The following is a 25,459-nucleotide window of genomic DNA, read 5'->3' as shown; positions in this document are numbered from 1 at the left end:
TATCATGACAGGCTAAGTAATTGGGATTTTTCTCTTGAAGGCAATGAGGAAATAGTCCCAAGTTACGTTTTGGTTACTCTGTAGCCAGAAGCCCACGAACCCACTGCCGTCCCCTCAAGCGCACATTCAGGATTACCAGAGTTGGACTTGCACGACGGTTCATTTTAATTTGTTCTGATTCACAACTGAATGCAATATGGATGATAATCACCTGTTACATTGCCCCAAAGTTCTTGTGGTCCACAGGCTACGTAAGTGTCCCACACAGAGCTGGGCCTTCCCTGGCCCCCTGGAGCCTCGGGGCTGCAGATCAGGTTCATGGTGTGTAAGTGTGTGTGGTTTCTTCTATTTTGCTAAGTCAACAGTTCCATCAAAATATGTTTATCCAAAAGCCCTTCACTGCCTCACCTCATTCTATCCATCTCCTCTGTCCTGATTCACCCTCCCACAGCTTTTGGCCCCTCTATGCTTTAAATGGTCCCAAAGTGCTACTTAAGCCGCCCAAGCTACACATCTGACCTGCACTTTTTTTTTTTTAATGTTTTATTTATTCTTGACAGAGAGAGAGAGAGAGAGAGAGCGTAAGTGAGGGAGGGGGCAGAGAGAGAGGGAGACAAAGAATTGGAAGCAGGCTCCAGGCTCTGAGCTGTCAGCACAGAGCCCAATGGCAGGGCTTGAACTCGTCAACTGGGAGATCATGACCTGAGCTGAAGTCGGACGCTCAACCGACTGAGCCACCCAGGTGCCCCATGACCTGCACTTTGAAACCACCTGACTCTGCCCTGGTTCAGTTAACATCTGGCCCAAGACCCTTGCTCATCCCTCATCCATGTCATGCCTGCTCCACAGGGCCTAGCATCTGGATTTAGTCTTCCAAATCCTGGCTTTCCCCAATAACTTTGGCTAAAATGCACTCCACTAGCTCTCCCTGCCCTGAAAGTCTTGGTTAGGATCATCACCCAGAAGTGGACTCAATTGAGGACACCAGCCTGGTACCCACACCCTACAGAAGGACTCTTGCCTACGGCCAAGGGTAAAGATAGTCTTCCATGGAGGAAATACCGCACACCACATATGTTCCCCATTCAACAGCCCATGTTCCCAATGGGCCTCAATGCCCCTAAGACGTCTCTGTGCTACAGAGGGTTTCCAGACAGCTGTCACTAGCTCCACCAATGCTCGACACCTGTAGGAAGTAGGAAAAGTCATTTTGTTTTTTTTTTTTTGATAAAGAGAGGAAGCCCTGAAAAATCAAATGAATCGCTCTCATTCACCTGGACACAAAGTGTCAATGTCAACATGAAGACCCTTCTTTTTATTTCAAAGGTCAGTAATTTCTCCGTTGGCTAATACTGAGAGTGGATGTACATGATTTCAGAGAAGTCAGAAGCACCTTTATATCCCCCCAAAGCCATCATCCTTCTGGTCTCCTGTAGGATGATGCACCAGAGGAGAGCCTCGCTCGCTGAATTTAAAAGCTTTGATTTTGGTACGAAGACAGAGGGACTCATCCTGTAGTCAGTTGTACCACACAACAGAAAGGACAAGGCTGCATTTTCTTTTTCTTCGTTGCAGTCGAGAACAGACACTATGAGATCATCAGTATTAGGTGAGCGGCTCTCCTGCATAGGCCACACCAGACCCTCCTACCGAAGTTCTTGGTTGCACTCAACAACGGCCCTCAAATATTAGGGACAACAAGACATAGTTGTGGCATTAAGAAATGATGACCTCCTTTGCATCCTTGATACTGGGAGAGTCTTCAAGAATGTTCACCTTCAAGATCTCAAAACGGTGAGCACTCACCACACCACATCACTTCACAGTGGGATCCTGCTGAGTGACCATGTCCATTAAAACTGACTGAAAGCCAACTTCGTTCCAGGGACTGTACTAGATCCTGGCAATACAGAAATGGAGGAGCCACAACACCTGCCATCGAGGAATTCACAGCCATGTGAACAAGGAAGACACGGGCCCAGGTAACTAGCAACAAACAGGGAGGAGTATGCCCTGTGACAGAGGCACATGCCATGGGCCATCTCAGTGATTCTGAAAGCTTCCAGGAAGAGGTGACCCCTGAGCTCAGATAGGAAGGCTAAGTGAGAGTTGTTAGACAGGAGAAGGGAGAGGAGGCAAAGGGAGAGGCATCAGGGAGTACAGGACATCTTGGGAGCAGGGCTGAAGGAGACAGAATGTGAAGGGGAATAGTTTCATGTTGAGTTCACTGGTCATCATGGGCCATGCCGTGCAGAGGGTCATCAGAATGCTAAGGAATTAAAAAAAAAAAAAAAAGAATGCTAAGGAATTAGAATAATTCCTTTAGGGGCAATGGGAAAGAGAAGGATAACATGTTTCAAACTGGTAGGAGAGATTCTGGCTAAGACCTGCTTCCTCTCCGGGACTCCATTCTGTCATCTGCAAATGAGAGTACTGAATTAGATGATCTTCACACGTTCCTTCTGAGTCTCCCGTTCTGGTCATCAAATGGATGATTACAGTTACAGAAACATTTTTCATGCTGCAACAGAGTTGGTAGCCAAACACTATGGATGGGTGCCTGAAAAAGGTGTTGAGCTCTAATGAAGGAGTAAGAACACTGGATGTGTCTTCAAGCGACTTGAATTCAAAGCTAGGTCTGCCGCTTACTACGTGACCGGGTAAATCCCTTTACTCTCTCATCTATAACACAGGGAGATCAATACGTTGGAGGGAGGGAAACCGTCAGGAACAGAGAATACCAGATATGTTAAAATACCTGGCATGCAAGCAGTTACTCAACCAATGTCCACTGACTCTATGAACTGACCTAGACAGACTGTAGCTCAGCGTATTTTTCAACTTGTACTGCACGAAGGTTACATGTAAGGGCCCGAGTACACAGGGATGAATGAGGCATGGCTGCAGGCCTTGCGAGCTGCAGGTCTAGTGCGGCGACACACATTTAATACATTTTTATAAAATCCAGTGAGCGGAACAACACAGTTACGAATCAAACGCTACAGCAATGCAAAGGAAGGTGAGGGTACTTTTGCCTGGAGTCATGGGAGGAAGCCCAGGCCAAGCTTTAGGGAAGAGGTTCTATTTAAGTTGGTTACCAACAGTTTACGAACAAGCTGCATAAGATCCTAGTTAGTATGTCTCACTCAACACAAGTTGTGAGATCGTCTTCTCTCTAGGTCCAATTGTGTCCAATGAAGACTTTTTCAGCTGGGGATTCTAATGAAAGTCCTCCTCCTCATGCAAATGGTCTCAGGGAATAAACAATAATGAATAAGGCAAAAGGAGGAGAGAGAGAGAGAAAAAAACACACAAAACATTAGTTGGTCTGTAAATTTTTAACTTTTCCAAATTGTGTCATGAAATATTACCGTGCTCTTGACCAAAACCCTAATGGGATCTTACCGGGGAGGCACAGAGCTGTGGTGACTGATCAGCCTCGCCTAGCAAACCCTTTGCAAGGAAGATCTAAAATGACCTTGTGTGGTCACCAGCCCAAAGTCATTTCCCCCATGTATGAACCAGACAAAAATTTAATCCAAGCCATTAACGACGACCACCACTTAGCATTATATCATAAATGGTCAGGGGCGTGTGTCGGCTATTACAAAGGTCAAGTGAGAGAAAGAATTCTCATTCCCCATAGTCACAGGGAAGGACACTGTGTGGAAGAGGTGGGCTTTCTCCTTAACATTAAATGAAAGAAGCTTGAGGGAAATGGCTGATGTGTAATGTGCCCTTGGACGTGATGATGAAGAAGAGGATGAAGACTATTAACAGGAGACAGAGAAGGAGGAGGGAAAATACATGCGGTGGGGCTAAAGGAGGAGGATGTTCAGACTGAGGATGATTCTAGACTGAGGATGCACACTGCTGCCTGGAGTTCAAAGACAGCTACTTTCCAGTTTTACAATAGGAGAAGCACCTGTGCTTGCTGCGTTAGTCACCTGTAAACCTAAAAATCAAGAAAGAACATAGAAGTCTGAGAGGCAGTACGATGCAGTGGTTACGAGCATGAACTTGATTAAAGCGAAATGTAACAGAGAGCTATCAGTTCTGGGGAGAGAAATTAAATCTGGCTGCGGTGGTGGCACAGAGGAGAGGGTATGGAAATGCATCCTCAAAGCCTGCACAGAATTTAACAGGCTCAGCTGGGGCTGGGCTGTAAGGAAAAGGGGTAAAAGGAAGCTTTCATGACGGAAGGCACGGCATGTGGAAAGGCTAAAATAAGTTAGGAAGCATTCCTTCATTCAAGAAGTATTTCATGGGATGCCTGGGTGGCTCCATTGGTTGAGCATCTGACTCTTGCTTTCGGCTTAGGTCATGTTCACCTCTTGTGGGATTGAGCCCCACGTCAGGCTCCATGATCAGTGTGGAGCCTGCTTGGGATTCTCTCGCTCTCGCTCTGTCTCTCCCACCCCCACCCCCTCTGCCTTTCCTGTTTGCACGCTCTCTCTCTCTCTCTCTCTCTCTCTCTCTCTCTCTCTCTCTCAAAAATAAAAACCAAAAGACCAAAAAACAAAGAAGTATTTCTTGAATACAAGCATCTACTATATTCAAGGCATGGTTCAAGGGCTCAAAAACATAGCTATGAGAAAACAAAATCCCACTTTCATGGAACATATAATCTGGTGGAGAGTAATAAAAACACATGAATATTCGAATATATATATGTCAGCTGTGACAATACTGTTTAGAAAAATAAAGCAGGAGAGAGGTTAAGTAGTATGGTGGCGACGAGCATTGTTATTTTAATACAGGGTGATCTGGGTGGACCTTAATTATGAGGCTCTATTAAGCAGAGACTGTGAGGGAGTGAAGCATGCAGTTTGGTGTGACAAAAGCAGAATGGTAAGAGCAAGTGCAAAGGCTCTGTGGCAGGGATGTGCTTGCTATCTCACATAAGCAGTATAGCTAGAGTGGTGTGAACAAGAAGAGTGACAGAGGAGGGTAGAAAAGCAAAGATGAGCAGATAAGTGGGGGTCTAAGAATGGGATGTGGGGTCAAGAGAGTTTTTTTCTCCCTCCTGCCCTCTGGTTCTTTAGAAGACAGCTATCATAGCATGTTGTAATGTTAACTGATTAAGTCGAGAAAGAGATTTGTCAGTGCAGGAGGGGGAAGAGAGAATGGATAGAGCCTTGTGTATGTTCTAATTTATTGAGGGATCTGTACGGGTAGGTGTACGGTGGGAAAACAGCTGTATTCCCTTATCTACTCCATGTTAAATTTGTTCTGTGAAGTTTTCATTATCCTGAGATGGAATTTTAGGTGGATCCATAGTACTCCTAAACTCTTAAAGAGCACAAGCCCACTGTCCATCTTCAAGCATTAAATGTGTGCACTCCATTATAATAACCAAAACTTCCATATCACTGAATTACAAATTCTCCCTCCTACAGCTACAGCTTATTTCAGGCTTAGAAGCGTATTGGAGAAGCGGGGGGAGGGGAGGGGGTGCTATCCTGCCTCTCTGGTTTTTCTGCTTCACCTTCCCCTCCACGGGCTAGCTGGGGTCGTGTGGGTTGGGGTGTGTAAGGAAGGTCTTGCTTGACTGATATGGTCATGATTGGACTTCCATTCGTCCTCAACGTGGGGTGCCTATCTGATAAGGACTCGCTGGTCATGTGGTCCTGGTGATTCACTGCAATGTCTACCCGGGGACTCCCTCTACCTCCCCACAGTAGGATGTTTGAAGCCAGTTTGCTCCTCTGTCCACTGCTCTACTCCCAACTCCCTTTCAGTCCTGGGCTTCAGGTGGCTTACCCATCTACTGGGATCATACCACTCCTTCAATCAAACCTTTTGGATGAGGTCCCACTTAAGATCTGCCCAGCTGGCTCCCCTGTCATGAACACACCTACAGCTTTGCCTTGTTTTTAGTGGACATACATCCGGTTCCCAAAGCAGCCCTCACTTTCTGCTGACTATTCCAGACACAACAGTCCAACTCAGGCTCTGCTCCTTAGTCCTCACCTCTGACTTCTTCCATCTGTGTTTTATATCCTCAGGGTGAGTGTTACCATCTTTTAACAAGTCCCGCATAGTTGATCTGGACTCTGGGGCCTCTTCCAAAAACTCTGGGTAAAGAAGACCCCTACTGTAAGATCCCATTACATGAAGCTGGAGCAGAAAGTATGTTGGGAGAGGAGGTGGACAGAGCTGGAGAGGGCTAAAGGAATTGACCTTTACTTTCTAGGCAAGAGGGTATCATCAAAGGCTTTCTGAACAGAGTCCCACGTCAGGAAAAGGTATCAGTTTCAAGACACCGGACATTATAATATCAGGTGTTACATTAACTAACTTACTAAATGAAATTCCCCTTTGAAATGGGAAGTACACACAGGATTAAAACCACCACCATCCAGTATTTTAAACTACTAAGACATTCTTACCTAACTGCCTGCCTGTTTTATGATAACCAGCCTCCCTCAGTTGTTCCCCAATCAATCTCTATTTGTTGTCACTCAAGTGTTCAACTCTGTCTTCTTGTATGTAAACTTTAAGCCTGCCACTGTACCTAACCCCTCTCCAGTTCTCTGGAATTCCAAACTTTCTGGTCACACGAAAAGACAGCCCTTTGTGAATTCTTTTGACTTCATTCAGAATAATCACTTTCATTACTTCGTGGACAACATATATAAATTCAAAGACAGTGGCATGAGATGAATGGCCAACTTTAAGGAGAAAATGAAATAAGCAATTATCCTATTAAAGAGAGCATTTAATTTTTGTCCTGATTAAATCATCTTTAGCCACCTGGCTTCAGTTCAAATAAATGTGAATCTTTAGGGGCAAAGTCTAATGGCCACTGGCAGAATGTTCTGGGGCTGACTCACTCATTTATCCCTTAATATGTCAAATGACTAGCTGACTGTGCCAGGTGCTGAGGCTGTAAGAATGGCAGCACCATGAACTCAATTCATTTTATGAGGGGTTTGGAAAGTAGGGCGATTTTTGGCTCCCTTTAAATAATAATTTGCTAACTTCAATTCATTCATCCAACAAATACGTATTAAGCATCTTCCATTCATTCATTCGTTCATTCATTCCATAATGAATGCCTAATTAAGTCCCAGGCACTGTGCCAGCCACTGAGGATATCATACTGAGTCAATGGTCACTGCCCTCATGAAGTTCAGTGATGGAGCTCTGTGGCTGTGGAATTGGACTGTCAAATAAACGAATCCTTAGCGGTTATTCAAGCACAGGATACTGATTATCTGTCCTGAATTCTATAGAAGATCATTTCCTTAATGTCGTAAGCATATATATACATATGTATGTGTGTGTGTGTATACACACACACACACACACACACCTCCAGATATATATATCTCCAGCAAATATCATGCTTACTGGAGAAATTTTAGATACATTCTAACATAAGGAACAAGTTAAGGTTACTTTTGTTTTTTTAATGTTCATTTTTGAGGGACAGAAGGACAGAACGTGAGTGGCGGAGGGGCAGAGAGAGAGGGAGACACAGAATCCAAAGCAGGCTCCAGGCTCTGAGTCATCGGCACAGAGCCTGACGCAGGGCTCAAACTCACAAACCGTGAGATCATGACCTGAGTCGAAGTCAGATGCTCAACCAACTAAGCCACCCAGGTGCCTCAGGATGAGGTTACTTTTTATTATCCTAATGGCTCAACAAAATACTGGAGGTCCTGACAAAAGCACGACCAGACAAAAATTCATTCACAACAAGAGGTACTGAGAAGGAAAGAAAGAGACAAAATTTTGCAGGCGATATGATCTCACAGTTACAGCTCATACTGGCCCCTCTGATTGGACCACTCTTTTTTCTAACCAGAATATTATAGTTCAATGTCAGTGCCTTACAGAAGCCTTCCCTGACCATCAAAACCACATTAGATCACCTAGCTCTATAGTTTAAAAATTACTCTTGAAAGATCTTATGCATGCAGACAGTGCATAACACATATACATTTTAAAACTTAGAGTATTTAGCAAGGTTAGTGGATATGAGATCAATGTTTGAAAATAAAATATATTTCTCTACTCCAGCAATAACTCAGTAGGAAATATAAAAAAAAAAAAAAAACTAAATGCAATTCATAAAAGCGATTGAAAGTTACAATATAAGAATCTGATTCCTTTGCTTTATCTGTGTTCCTCTGCTATACGTGAATTAGCGTAGAAATATAAACTAATGTATTTTATTTTTATTTACTCCTAAAAAGGGATTTATGTTGTCACTTCTTTCATAAAGGGTGTGTGTTGTGTGCTGAATAATGTTCCCCCACATCTGACAAAAAAAACCACACCCATGTCCAAATCCCTCCAAGCTGTGAATGTCACCTTATAAAGCAAAAAAAAAAAAAAAAAAGGGATTTTGTAGATCGGATTACATCAAGGATCCTGATATGGGAAGAGAATCCTGGATTATCCAGGTGTGCTCTAAATGTAATCATAAGGGAGACTGACCACAGATGGGGAGAAGGCAATGTGACTATGGAGGCCAAGGTGAGTGATGTGGCCATAAGCCAAGGAAGACCAGCGGCCACCAAGATTGCAAAGAGACAAGAACAGATTGTACCCTGGAGCCTTGAGAGGGAGTAGGCTCTGAGGACATCTGATCTCAGCTTAGTGACATGGATTCCGGACTCCTGGTCTCCAGAACCTTAAGAAAATATATGTGCATTGTCTCAACCCACCAAATTTGTAGTAATTTGTTATAACAGCCAATAAGAAACTAATATAAATACTGAATGTGTTTTAAATACTGCCTCAATACACATGTGTGCACGTACACACACACACACACAGATATTATAGTAACATATGTAATATAAGACTGATGAAAAAAAGAATGGAAATATGGCCAACAGAAGGTTCAATATTTTAGCTTGAGTGTTCAGTTTCAACTCTGAGCTTCCTGCTTTCCAGGGTTGGAAGAAAAAGGTGATCAGTTAAATAGCTTTTATTACTAGAAAAAGAAAATATAGTGATGTTCAGATTAAACATCACTTTTCCAATCATATAAATTCTAAAATTCTCCAGGAGGACTTTGGAGGGAGTAAAATGAGTGACATATTAACTCATCAGCAGGGGTATAGCAAATCCAGGCACGGCCTTCACATGACTAATACTTTTTTTTTGTATTTTTCAATTTTTTAGTCAAAAATGATTTCAGACTTACAAATTGCAAAAACAGTAGAATTCTGTACACCCTTCACCCAGGTTCTGTCAATATTTTGCATAAATATTCTGCCTATATTTTATATGTGTGCATAAATTCTTTTTTCTGAATCATTTGAGAGCAGGTTGTACATATAATGCCCGTTTACTCTTAAATACTTCAGTATGTATTTTATAAAAACAAGGATATTCTCCTACATGGTCATTATCATATCAGGAAATAAACACAGAAACTATTCTATCATTTAATCTACAGACCCTATTCAAATTATATCACCTGTCCACAAAATGTCCTTTACCTTGAAAGAAAAAACGCAAGACCACGCACTGCCTTCAGCTGTCATGTCTCTTTAGTCTGCTTTCATCTGGAACTCTTCTGCCTTTATCTTTTGTGACCTGGATATTTTTGAAGAGTGGAAGCAAGTTATTTTGAAGAATACCTCTCAATCTGGGTTTCTGACATTTCCTCATGATTAGATTCAGGTTAGGTATTTTTGTCAGGCTCCCTTACATCTTGGGGAGACCTTTGCTAAAAGCCCAGGGCAAAACATTTAATTTTTATAAAGAAACACAGCTGACATTAACCAAAGAGCTCCTCTCCTGTCAGTCTAGTCTGCCCAAGGAATGCCTGAGCCCCTGCTGTTGACCTCTGCTCACTAGGCAGTAGCTGATCACAGAAGGCTGGGGGATGCACCTACAGAGCCTGCATTGCATCCATCCTGTGATGCTGGTGTTCTTTCATTGCACAGAGTCACTGATTGCATCTTCTAAACATTTTTCCGATATATCCACTTCTCTCCATCTCCCCCACCATAATCCAAGGCAACTGCCATGGTGCCGCCTCTCAACCGGACCCCTAATCTCCTTCTATCTGGTCCTCTAATCATCCACTCTGGTATCTCTCCAACTTGTTCTCCAAATTGCAATTATTTGGGTCCTCTATAAATCCAATTATGTTACCCACAATGCCTAAAGTCTTTCACTGTCTCTTAAAAGACCGAAATCCTTCATTATGCTTATAAATCCAGCCAGCCCTGCCCCTTTTTGCTTCTCCAGCCTTAGCAGATGCCTCTCCATTCTCCTATGCCACCTGGAATCTGCCAATTTCCCTCCCATTATCCTGCCGCAATTTGTGGACCACTTTCTTCTCAACCACCACCAGGCAGGCACCTCCTTCTTTCCTTTCAGCTCTGTTTAGCTACCTAATCAAAGTGTCTCAGCTCAAACATCACTGCCTTACAGAAGCCAACCACCCAAACTATATCAGTTACTTGACTTTGCTCTCATGGTTGTTCCTTCACTTTATAGCACCTATATATATATCATATAGGTATATATATAGCTATATGATATATTATATAGCATCATATATACAGAAGAGCATATTAAACACATGTGTACATTTTTAAGACTGATAATAAGTACTCATGGATCTTTCACCAGTAAATGCCAGCTCCCCAGGTCCCTTCCAGATGGCTTCTTTCTATGTCAACAACTAGCACCCCCAGCCATGTAATCCACTAGTGTCCTGATATTTGTAGCAGTCATTTCCTTTCTTGACTTTCTAGGTTTGGTACCTATATATGCATTCCTAAAATGCATGGTTTCTCTTGCCTCTTTGTGAATTGCCTATGAACAAAGTGATTCTGTATTTCTTTCATATCCTGTTTCTTTCACTTAAAATTGATCCCTCTGTGTTGTTCATGTAGCTTTAGTTCCTTCGTTTTAAATGTGTATACCACTGTAGGAAAAGAATACAATTGAGTTATCCACTCTGTGATGGGTGGAAATTTGGGTTGATCCAAATTTGGGGCTACTATGAGAAATAATGCAATGAATACTTGTGTACTTGTCCCTGAGTACATACAGGCACCCAGGAGCAATAGTTTTTCTAGGTTTTTACCTGGGAATGGAATTGGTGCAGCACAGGCTACATGCATACTCATATATGGCTATATGTGCAGGCTGTATGCATACATTCATATATGCTGTTTTCCAAAGTGATTGCACCAGTTCATACTCCCACCACCAGGGTAGGAATGTAGAGCATTTATCAAAGTCTATAATCATATATTTTTGTGACTGTTTGCTTAACATCCTTCCCTTCCACTAGACTGTAAGGTCAGTTTCTACTTGTGCCCGTTATTTTCCCTCCAGTGCCCAGCACATCGGAGATGCTCAAAATTCACTGAATAAAAGAAGGCACTCTGGATAAGGAAGTTTAACTATCTCGAATGTAAGCACAGGTCTGACTTCAGAACCCATGCCTTTTCTACCACGCTGTATTTTCCTTATCTCAAAACAGTGAAGATCATTTGTATCCTACTTACTACTTTCCAGTGTAACGGCAGCAATGGAGTGAGATTACGCATGCCAATCCAACAAACACAGAATGCGTATTAAGCGTCCAGCAGTGTTCCCCCACTAGGCACCTGGACGCAGAGGTCCACAGATGGAGTGTATGAAAGCTGGCTGTCAATGGCAAATGCCTCACAAATGTATGTGGATTAAGATTACTTTGTAGAGGAAGACCAGGGTTTCAGATATCAATGCAGGGAAAACCAGGGAGACCAATTAATGCTTTCAAGTCCAAGCTGCACCTGTGCCCCAAATTATTCACCAGCACAAACAAAAGGAGCTTCCTCCAAGCCTGATGAGAACAAACATTTTAAAATGCTTTCACCCAGGTGGCATCAGCTTTCCTCTGTGCCAGGGGTCCAGGAAGGGCTGGGCACAGATCTGGATTAAACTCCGTGCTTCGGCTTGGCACTGTGGGTTCGAAAGTAAACTCTGGCTTCCTATTTACCCTGAGAGATCTTAGGCCTTTGTGGTTCCCTGTTGCATCCTGTCTGTGCTCTGGTTTCTATGTTTGTCTGCCCAGAGCTGCAAATGGGGTCTCTCACTGTTTCACTTCATTCTGCTTTTCAGGAGAAAAGAAGACTTCTACAGTCTCTGATTGTTGGCACATTCCGCCAGGTCCTCTATCCAAGTCCAGACTTCCCAGGCCATCTGCCCCTAATCCCACCAAGAAAGACTTTGTTTGAAAGGCAGAGGACTCAAGGAACCCCCTAGAGTGTCCCAAACCCACAGGGACTGACGGTCCAACTTGATTTCCTTCAGTTTCTAGTCGTTTACATTCACTGACTTCACTCTTACATTTCATCAAGTGTAAATTCAGAGTCCTTCTGTGTACAAGATGCTCTGCAAAGCACTGAGGAAGCAACGATAGATCTAACTGCTACTCCTGGGAAGGTAAAAGTGGTTTTCCTGCGAGCCCCACATTACAATCACTTGGGCACACGTTAGAAGTACACATTGGTATATACTCCTTCCCAGTCACACTTACTCAGACCCTGCAGGAGTGGGACCTGGGGAACTGCATTTTTAGGGAGCTCCTCAGGTCCATTTTATGCATGTCAACTGAGAACTAACAGCTTGCGCTGGGGGGAGAATTCCAATCACAATGGGGCTAGTGAGAGAGAGAGAATCAAGAGCTCTTACAGCCTGATCTTTCAATTTGAGCAAATAAGGATGAATTGATTAAGGATGCAGAGGGACAGGCTCGGGGTTTCCTCAGACACTATCTGAGCCTTGGCCCTATCGCTTGCTAGCTGTGGGATGCTGCATAAATCACTGTTTCTTTGAGCCTCTGAGCACCGGGTGTTGAATGTAAGTGAGTAATCACTGAACTCTACTCCTGAAACCAATGTTGCACTGTATGTTCACTAAGTAGAATTTAAATAAGAATTTGAAAAAAAGAAAAAAAGAAAACACTGGGCCTCACTTAGTTATTCTATCAAGTTCCACAAGGCATTCAACAAACTCCAAAGCACCAAGAACAAGTTAGTCATTTTATCATCACAAAAGCTTTAACAAACAAAAAAACAAATTCAACCCCTAAGGTTTCTCTCAAGCAGTCAGAACTACCCCATCTTCTAACCATCCCAAACTCTGAGAAACATTTTCTTTTCTTTTATTGTAAATGACATTGTGTGGACAGGTGATGTAATTTGAATAAGGTACACAAATTAAATAATAGACTTGTATTCAGTGTTGGTTTTTTAAAGAACTATTAACTTTTTAAATTTATTTATTTTTGAGAGACAGAGAGAGACAGAATGCAGGAGGGGAGGGGCAGAGGGAGAAGGAAACACAGAATCCCAAGCAGGCTCCAGCTGTCAGCACAGAGCCTGATGTGGGGCTTGAATTGAGATCATGAGATCTCAGGATCTCAGGATTTCAGGGGCTTGAATTGAGATCCTGAGATCATGACCTGAGACAAAGCAGGACACTCAACTGACTGAGCCACCCAGGTGCTCCCTCAATGTTGGGTTGTTTTTAGTGTTTATTTTGAGAGACAGAAAGTACAACATGTTCGCAAATGGAGAACGGCCAGAGAAAGCGGGAGAGAGAGAGGATCTTAACCAGGCTCCACATTCAGCACGGAACCCAATGTGGGGCTCGATCTCACAACGAAGAGATCATGATCTCTGATGTGAGATCATGACCCGAGCCGAAATCAAGAGTCCCATGCCCACCGACTGAGCTACTGAGGCACCCCTAGTACCGTATCAGTGTTTATTTCCTGATATGGTAGTTGTATTATGGCTATATAAGAGAATATCCTTGTTTTCATAAAACACATACTGAAGTATTTAGGAGTAAATGGGCATTATATCCGCAACCTACTCTCAAATGATTCAGATGAAACAATTTACACACACATATAAAATATGGGTAGAATGCTTATGCAAAATATTAGGACAATCTAGATGAAAGGTATACAGAATTCTACTTTCGCAAGTCTGTGTAAGTCTGAAATCATTTTTGAGTAAAAAAATTAAAAATGAACAAAAGTGGGGGCCGGCATCTCTTAAACATTGTAGCTGTGTATTATATGCTTCTTTCCACGTTCCAAGTTCCAGCACATTTTTCTCAAAGCAAAGCTCAAGGCTGGACCCAGTCCTGGGTAGGATAACAGGATACGTTCATGATGCCATGTTAACATTTTCAAGGAATGGATACAAAAGTCAGGAGCCCAGCCAGACCTGGCTTCCCCTGACATGTCCTAGCTCTCTGATCTCTTTGACCTTAATTCCATCATCTCTTAGATGGAGAAATGTACTCCTTTCGGGTCATTTTAGGTTACTGACTTCTAGTGACATTTACCTTTTGTTTAATCTATTAGTATTACCTTTTATTATGATCTAAAACATGGCTACTACATCTTTCTTTTTCTTAAATTAATCTTAATGTGTCATAACAGTGAGGATTAGAAATGCTATATACAGACTGCCTCCTGCAGAACTGGCACATAGTACATATGTAATAAATCCTAGCTATCATTATCCTTTAATGTAAACATATTCCTTGCTCATTTTTGACATGTTGTCCCTAACAAATTCTTCTTCTTTATACACCCTGCATGAACCCGAGTAGCCTTTTCCTTTTTGAATATTTCTTTTTCTTTTTTAGAACCAAATTTTGCACCTTTAAACTAGGGGTTGGTGTTTAAATAGCTATTTCATGGATACAAATTATTTGCTGTCAGCATATCTCTCTGGGTGAACCTGACTATAAAGTATGTTGAGTACCTACTGTGTGCCCTAGAGATGGAGCATGCAGCAGACTTTTCCCCTACTGCTCAAGGAGCCCAGGCTCATGGGGAAGACACGGAGAATGACATGTGCTGTACTGGAGATGTGCGGGAAGAGCTATGAAGGCCAAGGCAGGGGGGCATGGTGAACTCAACGTGGCAGAGAAAGAAAAGAGAGCCCCATGGAGACATCTAAACTGGAACTTTGGGGAACACACACACTAAGCACAGCACAGTGACCGGGACTATGGGCTCTGAGCTCCCTGTGCTTAGCACAACCTCAGCTCCACTCCTTGCTCTGTGACCTGTCCAAGCCTCAGTTTCCTCACCATAACACAATAAGAAACCATCCCAGAGTTTGCTGTGGATATCAAATATCAAATAACACAAAACATGCTCAATAAATGTGAATTATAACAGTGATGATGATTCTGGTGATGATGGGACCCACCACGCAGAAGAGAGACGGAGCCACTCTGCACAGAGAAAACACCTGCCTGAAGGGCACTTAAATGAGGGCAGACAGACTCTTTTCCCAAAGACTGGATAGAAGTCTATATTCATCTAAAGCATTCCACCTACCAAGTTTTTCCCTGATTCCTCTGCTGGCCAAATTTGATCTGAACTTATCAAACTATGTAGAATCTACTTAACAGGCTTGGTGTATACATTAACAGGTAATGTTGTATACTGTGTAGACACCAATATTAACTTTCTAAAATATGGATATTCTCTATTCTCAAACATCTTTGGCCCCATGCAATTCAGATAAGGATGTGTGTGCATATACCTGCTAGACCACAGATGAAAAGTAAAGGATGGTGGGGGATAAAACTAGAGGTGGGTAGGGTCCAGATCACAGGAGAGCCCCCTCGCCCAGCTAGGATTGTAGGACTCAGGAGACTCACTGGGAGATTTTCATCAGGGCCATGAAGCTATCAGACTTCATATTGAGGCGTATCTTCACTGGGAGTCTATCAGGGTAGTCAGGTCCATGCAAGTTAGTGTCTTGCACACCACAGAAAAACAAATACATATGTTAATATTACTGGCCTATTTCTCTTAGGTTCTCTCTTCTTTTTCATAGGCCATTTCCCCAATTCCAGAGAACCCTAGCCCTGCATTCCAAGATCACAGTAAATCTCTGAGCTAGGAGCAACGTGGATACCTAAGGAACTTTAAGTAAGTTTTAACACGCAGGCAGATGATAGGTGCCCAAGTCAGGGAGGCGCCATGACTGGTCTATGTCAAGGAGCTCCCTCCAGTTAAATGTCCTCCTGACACAGAGAACCAACACCCAGTCTTGTCCTGGCTCCACACAAGGCCAAAACCAACATCTGAAAAGCCCACACGTAACTTCGGCAATTAGATGACGTGGATACTTTTCAGTTACTTTCACGTTTTTGCTTTTAGCCTATTTCAAGCTATAATACAATGAAAACTCAGTTCTCAAGTGGGCAAAATTTTGTGAGTGGATTGACCAATGCCTTGTGTCAACTGGGAAGACTCTGTTAATCAAAGAAAGAACCTAAAGCCTTACTGAAGACCAGACAGCTTACATGCTGGAACTTCCTCTCACAGCATAGCCCATAAGTCCACCAAAAAAAGAAAATCAAACTGGTATGGCATGATCTGATCTTCAGTGAACTCTAATGGATATCTAGTATATCATATACTGGCTATCCAGTATGTTTCTGCCTGTCCTTCTGTCCATCTATCAATGCAACACATACTGGTCCCAAACTGTGTGTCAGGTATGGTGCTAAGCACAATAAGTGGAAATTTACTGCTTTGAGATGATCTTTCTATTCCCTCTCTAAATAATAAAGGCTACATGCTGCTATCATTTCATAGTGTAACCTAAAAGACGCAGAGTAAAAGTTCCTCTTTCTCAAATATCACTAAACTCAGCTCTCTAGAGGCTTTGAAAACACATGGCAGGAGGGAATTTTATAATAAGTGAATCATCTTTCATTAAAAGAGCTTTAAAAAATACATAATGGCACTGAAGTAACTCTCACCACCTCTGGATTTACGATTTCTACAATTGTTCTTTAATTGAATGTAATCTGAATGTTGAACAACATGGCCAAATGTCCATTTGGTTCTCCATTTTGAACACTTTTTTGCATTGGCAACAGGGAGCCACTGACTGTTCATTAGGAAGGGACTCTCAGCCTGCATCCGACAGTCTTGACTATTCAATCAACTTCTCATGGGGTCTTCTGGGACCTTTGATTTCTTAGATATTATTGCTCCTGGTGCTCTAACACCGTGTAAGTATTAGAAGAAAAACTACACTTACCATGGCTCTGGGGAACAAAAAAGTAGAAAAATTTAATGACGATATGAAAGAAGAGGCCCTGAGAACATATAGGAGAGTGGGAGAAAGGGATGAAAAACTAAGGGAAAATCAACAAGGCACAATTACTAAAACCCCTGAACTAAATGTATGTAGAAGTGAGCTGACGGGTGTTGAGGTCATGGGCACAGTACTTGATCCTTGGCGAGAGGGCTCTGTAAAGGCTGTCTTCAGCATCTTTTTTTTTTTTTAATTTCTTTTTTTGATGTTTATTCACTTTTGAGAGAGAGAGAGAGAATGAGAGGGGGGGAAGGTAGAGACAGAGAGGGAGACAAAATCAGAAGCAGGCTCCAGGCTCTGAGCTGTCAGCAGAGTGCGATGTGGGGCTTGAACCACAAACTGTGAGATCATGACGCGAGCTGAAGTCGAATGCTTAACCAACTGAGACACCCAGGCACCTCCAGTATCTTTTTAAAAAAGACATTTTTTTGTTGTTGTTAACGTTTATTTATTTTTGAGAGACAGAGAGACAGAGCACGAGAAGAGGAGGGGCAGAGAGAGAGGGAGACAGAGAATCCGAGGCAGGCTCCAGGCTCTGAGCTGTCAGCACAGAGCTCAACGCAGGGCTTGAACTCACAAGCTGTGAGATCAGGACCTGAGCCGAAGTCGGACACTTAACTGACTGCGCCACCCAAGCTCCCTTGAGCATCTTTTTCATGTGCACTGAGCCACCAGCAAAGCACAAACACTTCCATAACTGCTAGGTCACCCTTAGCCGCCACAGTACCAAAGTTACCCACACAGCAGATGAGTAGTAAATAGGAAAAGGGGAAAAAAAAATCAATGTGGTTTTCATTTCATGGTCTTCTAAACAAATATAAAAACATCTTCATGAGTGGGAGGTTGGCCTTGTGTCTTCAAAGTGCCTATTCAAGTACTTGACCACAGAGCAGCAGGGAAACAGGGAAGATTAAATAAGGAGTCTCATAAATATTCTCCTCCCAGGGGACGATGGTGACAAGTGAGGCTGTTTATTTTTATTGTTATCGTTAGACGGGTGGCCTCGTGAAAGGCGGTGATCTGAAAGACTGGGAAAAAGGGAAAACAAGAGTACTGTGGTTCAGCTTTGATCCAAGTCTAACTTGGCTCTTCTCATCAGGCTGTGGAAAAGATCTACCTTGTAATCACTCCACCCCCGTTTCCCATACAACACGCGTGCGCCTGCCACACCGCCTCTGTCTTACCGTTCTGCTAAGAGTTGAGAGTATCTGCTCTGGACTCAAACAGCAGCATGGGAAACAGATCTCTAGGACTTACTAGCAATGTAATCTTGGGCAAGGACTCTGTCTTTCTGACCCTCAGTGTCCATCCCTGTAAAGGGGAGGATAATTCTGATAACTGCAAGAGGTTATTAGGATGGTTTGATCATACAATTTAAATTTCTTAGCCCACGATAAGCATGAAGTACATGTTAGGTGTTACTCTTACTGCTGCTAATTTTTTTTTTTTTCTTCTGCTTCTTTGATCATTCCTCCAGGCAAGCTGCTGTCTTTTGTGGAAAGCCGGGCTCAGGCCAGTTGATAGACTCCCACCAGAAGCTTTAGTTTCTGACCTTCTGAGAGGCCTTGGGTCACCTGACCTTGCTGTGCTCCTGGTGGCCTTCCATTAACATAGGTCCGGACAGCCCTGCCCAGCTTTTATAGGAGTGGAATGGGGGTCACATGGTAGGTGCGACCTTGTAAGAAACTGCTAAACTATTTTCCAAAGCGGTTGTGCCGTTTTACATCCCCACCAGCAGCATGAGAGAGTTCTAGTCCCCATATCCTCACACCAAGTTCAGCCAATCTAAAAGCGTGCTGTAGCTCTCATGGTGGTTGAAATTTGTATTTCCCTTTAAAGAAATGGTGTGGAGCATCATTTCCTCTAACACCTCCTCTAACACCGGCCTGAGTAAACCATGGTGCCCCAAGCTCAGGCCACAGGCTTTGCTTTGGGGTAACTTCCTCCTGGATGACGTGAGGAAGCCACAGGGCCACACCACTGCAATCACCCAAACAGCACGGCTCTAACAACATGGCACCGTCTGATGGGTGGCATTTCTCTGGTTAGAGCCCAGAGCCTAGGGCTCCTGAACAATCTTCTCCCAAGACAACAAATGTCAGGCTGCAGAACGACTGTGAGCCCAAATGCATCCTGATGAACTGCTGGGGGGGGAGCATGGGGGGGGGGGGTCATGTCCTCCCAAGGCCACAGGGTGTGTGTATGGGGTGGGGGGCGGGTGCAGAGCATGGGAATGGAAAGCTATGCAAGACTGTCATGGCAGACGGAAAAAGAGAAAGCAGCTGTGGCTGAGTTGTGTCTCCCAGGTCCCACGAACTAACACTGTTCAGTGAAAATGTTACTTTCCAGAGAGGCCAAATGAACATCCAGATCTCTCTGGTAAGGTGGTGTGGGCAACTGACTGCCATTAACTCTCACACAGGGGGCTTCTCCCAGTCAGTCAGGCCCCACTCAGTGGAGACAGATGATGAAAGGCAACACCACTGGATCAGCAAGGAGTGAGAAGGCACTCAGGAAAATCCAAGCACTTGCACACTTCTGGGGTTGGGGGGCGAGTGGGTGGGAAGCAATCCGACCACACACTCACTAAGCATCCACCTAGCCCTAGCTTCAAACTGGACAGGAGGGGCCAAACGGGGCCACAGGAGACACGGACACAGTAAGTAAGACAGCTTCATCTGAGATACAAGTCGGTACCAGTAAAACACAAATAACTATTGGTCTGTGCTAGGGGCCAAAAGAACAAAATAATAAAACATGTCAGAGTAGCTAGAGAACTGATGTGGGTTGAAAGAAAATACAGGAAAACTAACAGTTATTGTACAATTTAAAAAAATTAATTTAAAAATGTCTTTAAACGTTTATTTATTTTTGAGAGAGAGAGAGAGAGAGAGAGCAGGGGAGGAGCAGAGAGAGAAGGAGACATGGAATTGGAAGCAGGCTCTAGGCTCTGAGCTGTCAACACAGAGGCAGATGCGGGGCTCAAACTCGGGAATGGCAAGATCATGACCTGAGCCGAAGTTGGATGCTTAACCAACTAAGCCACCCAGGCGCCCCTCAGTTCCCCCAATTTTTTTTAACATTTAGTTATATGAGAGAGAGAGAGAGAGAGAGAGAGAGAGAGAGCGAGAGCAAGCATGGGCAGGCAAGGGCAGAGAGAGAGGGAGACAGAGAATCTGAAGCAGGCTCCAGGCTCTGAGCTGTCAGCACAGAGCCCAACGCTGGAACTCATGAACTGCAAGATCATGACCTGAGCCGAAGTCAGACAATTAACTGACTGAGGCTCCCAGGTGCCCCTTATTGCACAATTCTTATATGAGGATGAAATCATTTCTACAGACAGAACAGTGCCTGAAATATAGTAAGCACTATATAAGTGACTGCAGATACTACTTGTGTTGTTTTTTCTGGTCTTTTCTGTTTTTTTTCTTTTTAAGTTTATTTATTATTTATTGGGGGGGGGAGGGGCAGAGAGGGAGGGAAAGAGAATCTCAAACAGGCTCCACGCTGTCAGCACAGAGCCTGATGTGGGGCTTGAACGCACAAACTGTGAGATAGTGACCTGAGCTGAAATCAAGAGTCGGACACTTAACTGACCCAGCCACTCAGGCACCCCTTCTTTTCTGTGTTTTAAACAAGTTTTACTGTGGTGTAGCTAGCATGTGATAAGCTGCATATAATTCAAATGTCAGATTTGCTAGATTTGGACACAGCATACACCAGTGAAGATGTTACCTAATCAAGGCAAATGTATCCACCAACCCCAGAAGTTTCCTTGTGCCCTTTGTGCTCTACTCATCCTTCTAGGTGTCGTTGCACCTGCTGTCCCAATGCAGGCAACCACTGATCTGCCTTCTGTCGTTCAAGGTTAGTTTGCATTTCTTAATTTTAAATAAATGGAATTATATTAGTTTGTACTTTTTTTTTTTTTGGTTTGGCTTCTATCACTCAGCATACTTATTTTGAGATTAATCCATACTGTATCTTATATGAACAGTTCATTCCTTTTTCATTGCTTAGTAGTATTCCATTATAATGGACATATCAGAAGTGGATTTATCTATTCACCATTCATAGACATTTGGGTTGTTTCCAGCAGGGGGCTGGAAAATAAAGCTTTATTTATTTACAAATAAAGCTGCTGTGAACATTCCTGTACAGGTTTTTGAACGGCCATAGGCTTTCATGAGTGGAATGGCTGGATCACACAGCAGGTGTAGGTTCACTCTGTAAGAAGCCACTAACCTATTTTCCAAGCTGGGTGTGCCATTTCACATTCCCGCCAGCAGCGTGGGAGTTTCAGTCTCTACATCCTCGCCCCAAGTTCGGCGACTCCAGTAAGTGTACTTTACCTCCTGTGGTTTGGGCTTGCATTTTCCAAATGACTAATGATGCTGAGCATCTTCTCAGGGGCCTATCATTCAAACCTTTGTTTCAGTAAGATGTCTGTGCCAACATTTGCCCCTATTTTCACTGAGCCTGTTCTTCCTCTCCTCTGGACCTCTGCAAGAAGCGATTTCGCTGAAAAGGAACAGCAAGAACTCTGGGGTCAGGCCCCTAGAGGGCTCAAATATGGCATGACCCACTGAACTATTGTTGGCCTCAGTTTCCTCACTTGTGAAATGAAGTCAGTAATGGTGGCTATCTCACCGAATTGTTCATCACATGACAGAAAGGATTTAGCACAGAGCTTGGTACACGGTAGGTGCCTGATAGATGGCAGCAGCTAATACTATTGTCTGTCTCATAATGACTGAGGCTGGGCCAGAGACGTTAAACATCCTCTGTCCAGCATAGTGTAGAACTGCCCTAGTTTCAAATGCCAGGAAAAGCACAACCCTAAGCTTCCTGAGTACATTATCTGTCTCTTACTGCTCACGGAGCCACCTCAACCATCTCCTTGACAAATCAATGTCTAGCATATGTTCTGTTTTCCTTTTTTTTTTTAATTTTTAAAAATGTTTTTATTTATTCTTGAGACAGAGAGAGACAGAGCATGAGCAGGGGAGGGGCAGAGAAAGAGAGGGAGACACAGAATCCGAAGCAGGTTCCAGGCTCGGAGCTGTCAGCACAGAGCCCGACACGGGGCTCGAACCCACGGACCGTGAGATCGTGACCTGGCTGAAGTCGGACGCTCAACTGACTGAGCCGCCCAGGCGCCCCAACATATATTCTATTTTCAATAAATGTGCTTGTGGGTCCCTGGGCCAGTCTCCACAGGAGAGTCTCCTGAGAATAGTCGTTCTGGAAGGCTGACAGCAGCAGGTCCTGGTGAATGAAGAGGGTGCAGGCTACTTCATGCATAGACCCCCAATTCTTCCATTGTTAGGTTTAACAGTGGTCCTATGTGCACCAAGTGGACTCCCTTCCCTGTCTACCTTTCTCAATGACCTCTGCCAATGCCACCTGCTAAAAAGACCAAGAGAGAGAAACTGGTCCTACCTGCCCACTCTATTCATAGCTATGACCCTACTAACAGAAGGTCATTTGTTAAAGGCACGTGGCTGTTCACCCCACTTATGGTGCCCTCCTGATGGGCCTATACATAACCACATCCCATCCAGATGACAGAGGAAGTCACCTGCATGGTGTTGTGGACACAGAAGAGAAAAACAAAGTCAGGAAGAGAAGAAGACAGGGCTCGGGGCCTGAAACTGGGCTGGCAGGAGGTGTCCCAGTGGGACCAGGGAAATGTCCCATCCTATAAGAAAACTTCCTTGTCTACTCAAGACTTGAGCAGGACCTTCTCCCTATTCCCACCATACTCCAGTGTTGCACTTACCATAGCAATTTCCATCTGTGTTGTGGTTTTCTCCTTTTTGTCTTAAGGCAGGCATGATACTTTCATCATATTTTGCACTTAGCCAGGCAAGTACAAGGAAATGCCTTTTTTTTTTTTTTTTTTTTTTTTTTTTTAGAAAGAGAAAGAGAGAAAGAGTCATCAAGGGAGAGGAGAAGAGGAAGAGATAGAATCTTAATCAGGCTCCATGTTCAGTGTGGGGCCTGATGTGGGGCTTGATCCCACGACCCTGGGATCATGACCTGAGCCGAAATCAAGAGTTGGATGCTCAACCAACTGAGCCACCCAGGCGCCCTTAAGAAAATGCTTTCTTAATGAATGAATGAATGACTTTAATAAATGATTTAAAAATAAACTTTTAGAGGTGTGGGGCCTGCCTGAGATTCATTCTCTCTCTCTCTCCTTCTGTCCCCTCCCCACTAACATGTGCTCTCTCTCAAAAAAGAAAAACTTTTTTTAACGTTTTATTTATTTTTGAGACAGGGAGAGACAGAGCATGAACAGGGGAGGGTCAGAGAGAGGGAGACACAGAATCTGAAATAGGCTCCAGGCTCTGAGCTGTCAGCACAGAGCCCGACGCGGGGCTCGAACTCACGGACCGCGAGATCATGACCTGAGCCGAAGTCGGCCACTTAACCGACTGAGCCACCCAGGCGCCCTGAAAAACTTTTAATTTTAGACTAATTTGAGATTACAGAAGATTTGCAAGATAGTATAGAGTCCCCATATACACCACACCCAGATTCTCCTATCATTAATATCCCACATGAGGTATACCTATTGTAGATCTACAATTAAAGAAGAATATCAATATATTATTACTAACTAAACGCCTTACTTTATTCAAATTTGCGGAGTTTTCACCTAATGTCCTGTGTTTGTTCCAGGACCCCATCTAGAATCCCAGGTCACATTTAGTTGCCACATCTGTTTAGACTCCTCTTGGCGGTGATGATTACTTAAGACTTTCCTTGTTTTTTGATAGCCATCACAGCATCAAGGAGTACTGGTCAGGCATATCATACAATGTCCCTCAACTTGGATTTGCTGATGTTTTCCTTAGGGGGATACTGTGGATATAGGTTTTGGGAGGATGATAAAGTGCCATTCTCATGATATCATATCAACGGTACATATTATCAACATGGCTTATCACTGCTGCTGATGACCTTGGCCACCTGGCAGAGGTAGCATTTGTCAAGACTGCTCCACTGTAAAATTATACTTTTTCCCCTTCTCACACTGTCCTCTCTGAAAGAAAGTCACTAAACACAGCTCAGACTTAAGGAGTGGGAAGCGATGCCCCACCCCCTTGATGGGGGAGTACCGACATAAATTATTTGGAATTCTTCTGCATGAGAGATTTGTCTCATTCATTCATTCATTCATTCATTCATTGGTTCATTTAGGTATATCCCTAGGGACTCATGATGTTTATGTTATACTTTGGGTCATTATATAATACTACTTTACTTTGCTGCCCACACTGCTCCAGTTTTGGTCACTGGCAGCACCTTCAGTTGGCTCCTGATACCCCTTTTTTATTTTGTTTTGTTTGTTGAGCATTTCCTTGCTTTCTGGCACTAAAAGATGCTCCAGGGTTATCTCCTCTATTTCCTCTCCAGTCTTAAAATCAACCATTTCTCCATGGAGTCTAGGCTCTTTTTATTGGAGAAAGGTATTAGAAACCACGATCTGGATACCAGCTAGGCTTGGAACACCAAGTTGCTGGGGTGTCCTTGTTTCTAGAGCCTCTGAGCTGTCAGAGCTAGGAGATATGTATGTTTACTAACCTGTATACCTACACGCATCTATAAATACTCGTTATATGTATCCATCTGTAGTCTATATTATGCTACACATGAGTTCACTCTGATGCCCCCAATTCAATCCATTTCCACATGGATCATTCCGGCCTCAATGGATCACTTTCAATGATAGCACTGTATTTGGTCTTTTGCGTTAGGTACAGTGCCAAGCTGCTTTCAAAGATCACCCCATTTCACCCTCAAAACAACTCTATGGGTAAAGAGTATTGCCCACATTTAACAGATGGAGAAACTGAGGTAGCGAAAGGTGAAGTATCTTACCTAAACACAGTAGGCAGTGGGACCGGCAAAGGAGCCTATTACATCTTTGAGACTGACAGAGAACCTCCATCCCCACATTCATCTAAGCCCTTAAAAAGCTTCGGTTCTGGGTGATTAAAGATGCGGATAGAATTCCCAGCTCTCAACAACTATTGTTCTGTTCAAATCTTGCCTCCTCAACACTCGTTCCACTTCCCGGGGTCCTCTCGCCATCTGACGTGCTAACTGCAAGACAAGGTGCCAAGTTACAACCCGACTTGACAAGTCAAGGAAAGGGGTGCTGGAGCGATGGCAAGAATCAATCTCCATCTGACCCCATGACTTTTCAACCCCTGGCTAACCCTTGCTGTGTATTATCTTGGGTTTCGGTGACTTGGTGGTAATTAACTCTGAACAAGCAGCCCTGCTTTCGTGGAGTTAAGAAAACGAACACCTATCTTTTTTTCCCC

At 43.6% G+C, this 25,459-nt stretch overlaps 1 protein-coding gene across 16 annotated transcripts in view; it reads right to left on the bottom strand.

The window, feature by feature from the left end:
* Positions 1-25,459, bottom strand: part of FGGY (FGGY carbohydrate kinase domain containing) — a 447,559-nt gene that overhangs the window by 184,101 nt on the left and 237,999 nt on the right. The window lies entirely within an intron of this gene.

The sequence above is a fragment of the Acinonyx jubatus genome, chromosome C1 (assembly GCF_027475565.1).
Source record: "Acinonyx jubatus isolate Ajub_Pintada_27869175 chromosome C1, VMU_Ajub_asm_v1.0, whole genome shotgun sequence".
Lineage (NCBI taxonomy): Eukaryota > Metazoa > Chordata > Mammalia > Carnivora > Felidae > Acinonyx > Acinonyx jubatus.
Note: the sequence above shows the minus strand (reverse complement) of the source record. Positions and strands in the feature narration are given on the sequence as shown.